At 41.0% G+C, this 6,631-nt stretch overlaps 1 non-coding gene across 1 annotated transcript; it reads left to right on the top strand.

Annotated features, from left to right (window-relative positions):
• The first annotated feature begins 5,819 nt into the window (after positions 1-5,819).
• LOC112724509 (small nucleolar RNA R71) lies at positions 5,820-5,927 on the top strand. The gene has a single exon (XR_003163668.1). It is a non-coding gene; the product is annotated as a small nucleolar RNA R71 (small nucleolar RNA).
• The last annotated feature ends 704 nt before the right edge of the window (positions 5,928-6,631 follow it).

Raw genomic sequence — 6,631 nt, 5'->3', positions numbered from 1 at the left:
ATGAAGCATCCAGACACACCAAAAGACTGCATGAAAGTTGATCTTATTGACTCTTTGGTAGAGGAGGTCAACATGGCTGAGAGTCTCGAATCAGAGCTGGAAGACATCTTTAAAGATGTTCTGCCTGATTTGGAGGGTTCAGAGGAATTGAAAGAGCCTCTAAGACTTCCTCAGAAAGAGGAGAAACCTCCTAAACCCGAGCTCAAGCCATTACCACCATCCCTGAAATATGCATTTCTGGGAGAAGGTGACACTTTTCCAGTGATCATAAGCTCTGCTTTAAACCCACTGGAAGATAAAGCACTAATTCAAGTGCTAAGGACACACAAGACAGCTCTTGGGTGGTCCATAAGTGACCTTAAGGGCATAAGCCCAGTTAGATGCATGCACAAAATCCTATTGGAGGATGATGTTAAGCCAGTGGTTCAACCACAGAGGCGGCTAAATCCAGCCATGAAGGAAGTGGTGCAGAAAGAGGTAACCAAATTACTGGAGGCTGGGATTATTTATCCTATTTCTGATAGCCCCTGGGTGAGCCCTGTTTAGGTTATTCTCAAGAAGGGAGGCATGACAGTGGTTCATAATAAAAAAAATGAACTGGTTCCTACAAGAACAGTTACAGGGTGCGCATGTGTATTGACTACAGAAGGCTCAACACGGCCACCAGAAAGGATCATTTTCCTTTACCATTCATAGACCAAATGCTAGAGAGACTAGCAGGTCATAAATATTACTACTTTTTGGATGGCTATTCAGGTTACAATCAAATTGTAATAGATCCTCAGGACCAAGAGAAAATAGCATTCACATGTCCTTCTGGAGTATTTACTTACAGAAGAATGTTCTTTTGGTCTGTGTAATGCACCCGCAACCTTTCAGAGGTGCATGCTTTCTATCTTCTCTGATATGGTTGAGAAGTTTCTGGAAGGCTTCATGGATGACTTTTCAGTATTTGGAGACTCATTCAGCTCCTGCCTTGACCATTTAGCACTTGTTCTGAAAAGATGCCAAGAGACCAACCTAGTTTTAAACTGGGAAAAATGTCACTTTATGGTGACTGAAGGAATTGTCCTTGGGCATACAATTTCAAACAAGGGAATAGAGGTGGATCAAGCTAAAGTGGAAGTAATTGAAAAATTACCACCACCTGCTAATGTTAAGGCAATCAGAAGCTTTCTGGGGCATGCAGGATTCTACAGGAGGTTTATAAAGAATTTTTAAAAATCGCAAAACCCCTGAGCAATCTGCTAGCTGCTGACACGCCATTTGTGTTTGACACAGAGTGTCTACAGCCGTTTGAGACTCTGAAAGCTAAGCTGGTCACAACACCAGTTATTTCTGCACCAGACTGGACTTTACCATTTGAACTAATGTGTGATGCTAGTGACCACGCCATTGGTGCAGTACTGGGGTGCAGTACTGGGGCAGAGGCATGACAAGCTTCTGCATGTCATTTATTATGCTAGCCATGTTTTAAATGATGCCCAGAAAAATTACACAACCACAGAAAAAGAATTGCTTGCAGTGGTTTATGCCATTGACAAGTTTAGATCATACTTAGTAGGATCAAAAGTGATTGTGTACACTGACCATGCTGCTCTTAAATATCTACTCACAAAGCAGGATTCAAAACCCAGGCTCATAAGATGGGTGTTGCTTCTGCAAGAGTTTGATATAGAAATAAGAGACAGAAAAGGAACAGAGAACCAAGTGGCTGATCATCTGTCCCGGATAGAACCAGCAGAAGGGGAGTTTCCCCCTCTATTGAGATCTCTGAGACCTTTCCGAATGAGCATTTATTTGCCATTCAGGAAACACCATGGTTTGCAGACATTGCAAACTATAAAGCTGCGAGGTTCATTCTCAAGGAGTACAGCAGGCAACAAAAGAAAAAATTAATTACTAATGCAAAGTACTACTTGTGGGATGAACCCTATCTCTTTAAGAGATGTGCAGACCGAATAATCCGTAGGTGTGTGCCTCGAGAAGAAGCACAGAGGATCTTATGGCATTGCCATGGATCACAATATGGAGGCCATTTCGGAGGTGAGCAAACAGCCACCAAGGTCCTCCAATGTGGCTTCTATTGCCCTACACTCTATAGGGATTCCCGAGAGTTTGTACGTAACTGTGACAGTTGCCAAAGAGCTGGTAATCTGCCTCATGGTTTCGCCATGCCTTAACAGGGAATCTTGGAGATTGAGTTGTTTGATGTATGGGGAATTGACTTCATGGGACCTTTCCCACCATCATACTCAAACACTTATATTTTGGTGGCAGTCGACTATGTATCAAAATGGGTAGAGGCCGTTGCCACACCCACCAATGATACTAAAACAGTGCTGAAGTTCCTCTAGAAATATATCTTCAGCAGGTTTGGTGTCCCTAGAGTACTAATCAGTGATGGGGAAACTTACTTCTGCAACAAATAGCTTTACTCTGCCATGGTCCAATATGGGATTCGCCACAAGGTGGCAACTCCATATCATCCACAGACAAATGGGCAAGCTGAAGTTTCTAACAGAGAACTAAAAAGAATCCTGGAACGGACTATAAGTATCCGTAGAAAGGATTGGGCAAAAAGCTTGGATGATGCTCTGTGGGCTTACAGAACAACATTCAAGACTCCTATAGGGACCTCTCCATACTAGCTTGTGTATGGTAAGGCCTGTCATCTGCCCATGGAAATGGAACATAAGGCCTACTGGGCAACCAGATTCCTAAACTTTGATGCCAAATTAGCTGGAGAAAAAGGATTGCTCCAGCTGAATGAGCTAGAGGAATTCAGATTCACTGCTTTCGAAAATGCCAAACTTTATAAAGAGAAATAAAAAAGGTGGCATGACAGAAAGCTGTCATCTAGAGTCTTTGAACCAGAACAAAAGGTTCTGTTGTTTAACTCTAGGCTCAGGCTATTTCCCGGAAAGCTGAAATCCCGGTGGAAGGGACCATATGTGATTACAAGTGTATCACCATATGGTTATGTAGAGCTTCAAGACATTGATTCTGATAAGAAGTTCATTGTTAATGGACAGAGAATCAAGCACTATCTTGAAGGCAATATTGAGCAAGAGTGCTCAAGGCTGAGGCTAGATTAAAAGCTCAGCAAGGTCCAGCTAAAGACAATAAAGAAACACTTGTTGGGAGGCAACCCAGCCATTAGCAAAACTTTTTCTGTTATTTTATTTTATTGTATTCTTCATTTTATTTATTTTTGAAATATATGAGCTTAATATTAACAAGGTAAAGAATTAATTGCATAAGTCCGCAGGGTTACAGAAGAATTCAGAGCATAAAACAGGAAAAAGGAGCTCACTGGCAAGAAAACGCCAGTAAGAGGCACAATTGGGCGTTAAACGCCCAAAAGAAGCATCTACTGGGCGTTTAATGCCAGTAAAGATAGCCATCTGGGCGTTAAACGCCAGAAAGAAGCAGCTTCTGGCCGTTTAACGCCAGATTTACAGCATCCTGGGCGTTTAGAAAAATGCCCAGTGACAAAGGGGTTTCTTGCATTTAACGCCAGCTAGAAGCAACAGCTGGGCGTTAAACGCCCAAACCAAGCACCAACTGGGCGTTAAACGCCCAAAACATGCAGCAGTTGGGCGTTTAACGCCAGGATTGTGGGGAAGTAGGCAATTTCGTTTTCAATTCAAATTTTTTCCATTTTTTATGTTTCAATTCATGATTTCTTGCATAAATATGTTACAAATCCTAATTTTTCAAATCCTTTTTCAAAAGATATCAAATGTATCTTAATTCATAAACCCTTTTTCTTAATCCTCTTCAAATTATTTTCAAATCCTTTTCAAAACAAATCTATCTCTTTTCCTTCTAAAATCTTTTCAACTCATCAATATCTTTTTCAAATCTTCACATCATCTTTTTCAAAATCCAGATTTATCTTTTTCAAATATCTTTCATATCTTTTCAATTTTAAATCACATATTTTTCTATCATACTTATCTTTTCCAAATCACTTTTTCTATCATCTCTTTTTCAAATAATTTTCGAAACCCACCCCCTTCCCTTTAAATATTGGTTCGGCCTCTCCCCCTCTCCTCCACAAGTGCGCTTGGCTCTCCCTCTTTCCCTTTCCTTTCCTTTCTTTTGCTTGAGGACAAGCAAACCTCTAAGTTTGGTGTGTTTATCCGTGATCACTAAACCAATACCCACTGAGATCATGGCTCCTAAGGGAAAACAAACTGACTCCAGAGGCAAGAAAAAAAATATTCCAAAACCACTTTGGAATCAAGGAAAGTTCATAACCAAAGAACATTCAGACCATTTTTACAAAAGAATGAGTCTAAGGTCAGTGATCCCGGAAGTTAAATTCGATCTGAAAGAAGATGAATATCCGGAGATTCAAGAGCAAATCCGAAACAGGAGCTGGGAAGTCCTAGCTAATCCTGAAATAAAGGTGGGAAGAAACATGGTTCAGGAATTCTACGCTAATCTGTGGCAGACGGACAGGCAGAGAATAGCTGGAACCGCATTCTATGACTATAGAACTCTGTTCAGAGGGAAGATTGTTCACACCCACCCTGACAAAATAAGGGAGATCTTCAAGCTGCCTCAACTGCAAGATGACCCAGATTCCTTCAATAGGAGAATGATGAGATCAAACCTGAGCTTGGACAAAATCCTAGAGGACATATGCCTCCCTGGAGCTAAATGGACAACCAACACAAAGGGTGCCCCAAACCAACTCAAAAGAGGAGATCTCAAACCAGTCGCCAGAGGCTGGCTGGACTTCATTGGGCGCTCTATACTGCCCACTAGCAACCGCTTTGAAGTCACCATTAGAAGAGCCGTGATGATTCATTGCATTATGCTGGAAAAAGAAGTGGAAGTTCATCAACTGATTGCTTGTGAGCTTTACAAAATTGCAAACAAGAACTCCAAAGACGCCAAATTGGCCTATCCAAGCTTAGTTTCTCTGTTATGTAAAGATGCTGGGATAAAGATGGGAGTAGATAAGTATATCTCAGTTGAGCAACCAATCACCAAAAAGTCTATAGAAGGACAACAAGTGCAGGATGACCCCATCCAGAGAAAAGCAGAGGTGTTCCTCCCGGAAATCCCTCAAATTGAATACTGGGAGGGCCTAGAATCATCTGTCACCAAGTTGCAAGAAGCTGTGGATCAACTGAAGGAAGAACAGCAAAATCAAAATAGCATGCTCTAATGGATGACCTTGTTTCATTCATGAAACTCACAGTGGCCTTAGATAGATTAGAGACTAAGTTTGCTAAATTAGAGGTATTTTGTTCAGAGTTCTCTATCTGTTGCTGAGTGGATGATGAAAAAGGTTTACTATTGTTAAACCTATTTCTTCCACCATTATTAAAGCCTTGTTGAGGCTTTTGATCCTTCCATGAGAAATTCGGATGATTTCTCCATGATGGGTTATAGGTGTTTCCATAAGGTTCACCCATATAATTTACCTCTGCTATTGCAGGGTTTTCAGGATCATAAGCTTCTTCTTCAGAAGATGCCTCTTGAGTACTGTTGGATGCAGCTTGCATTCCATTCAGACTCTGAGAAATCATATTGACTTGTTGAGTCAATATTTTGTTCTGAGCCAATATGGCAATCAGAGTATCAATTTCAAGAACTCCCTTCTTCATAGGCGTCCCATTACTCACAGGATTCCTCTCAGAAGTGTACATGAACTGGTTATTAGCAACCATGTCAATGAGTTCTTGAGCTTCTGCAGGCATTTTCTTTAGGTGAATGGATCCACCTGCAGAGGTATCCAATGACATCTTAGCCAATTTAGATAGACCATCATAGAATATATTCAGGATGGTCCATTCTGAAAGCATGTCAGAAGGACACTTTTTGGTCAGTTACTTGTATCTTTCCCAAGCTTCATAGAGGGATTCACCTTCTTTCTGTCTAAAGGTTTGAACATCCACTCTAAGCTTGCTCAGCTTTTGAGGAGGAAAGAACTTGGCTAAGAAAGCCGTGACCAGCTTGTCCCAAGAGTTCAGGCTATCTCTGGGTTGAGAGTCCAACCACACTCTAGCTCTGTCTCTTACAGCAAAAGGGAAAAGCATGAGCCTGTAGACTTCAGGATCTACTCCATTAGTCTTAACAGTATCACATATCTGCAAGAATTCAGTTAAGAACTGAAAAGGATCTTCAGATGGAAGTCCATGAAACTTACAGTTCTGCTGCATCAGAGAAACTAGCTGAGGTTTTAGCTCAAAGTTGTTTGCCCCAATGGCAGGAATGGAGATGCTTTTTCCATCTAAATTGGAATTAGGTGCAGTAAAGTCACCAAGCATTCTCCTTGCATTATTGTTGTTGGGTTCGGCTGCCATCTCCTTTACTTGTTCGAAATTTTCAATAAGGTTGTCTCTGGATTGTTGTAATTTAGCTTCTCTTAGTTTCCTCTTCAGAGTCCTTTTAGGTTCTGGATCAGCTTCAATAAGAATACCTTTTTCCTGTTCATAAGAAAGAGAAGAGAACAAGAAAAGAAGAGGAATCCTCTATGTCACAGTAAAGAGGTTCTTTATTGTTAGTAGAAGAAGAAAAGGAATAGGGGTGAAGAAGAATGAAGAATCCAAACACAAGGGTAAGGATAGGAGCAGTGATGTGAGATGAAGAGAAGTGTTAGTAGATGAAT

Source organism: Arachis hypogaea, chromosome 11, assembly GCF_003086295.3.
Source record: "Arachis hypogaea cultivar Tifrunner chromosome 11, arahy.Tifrunner.gnm2.J5K5, whole genome shotgun sequence".
NCBI classification, from domain to species: Eukaryota; Viridiplantae; Streptophyta; class Magnoliopsida; order Fabales; family Fabaceae; genus Arachis; species Arachis hypogaea.
Note: the sequence above shows the minus strand (reverse complement) of the source record. Positions and strands in the feature narration are given on the sequence as shown.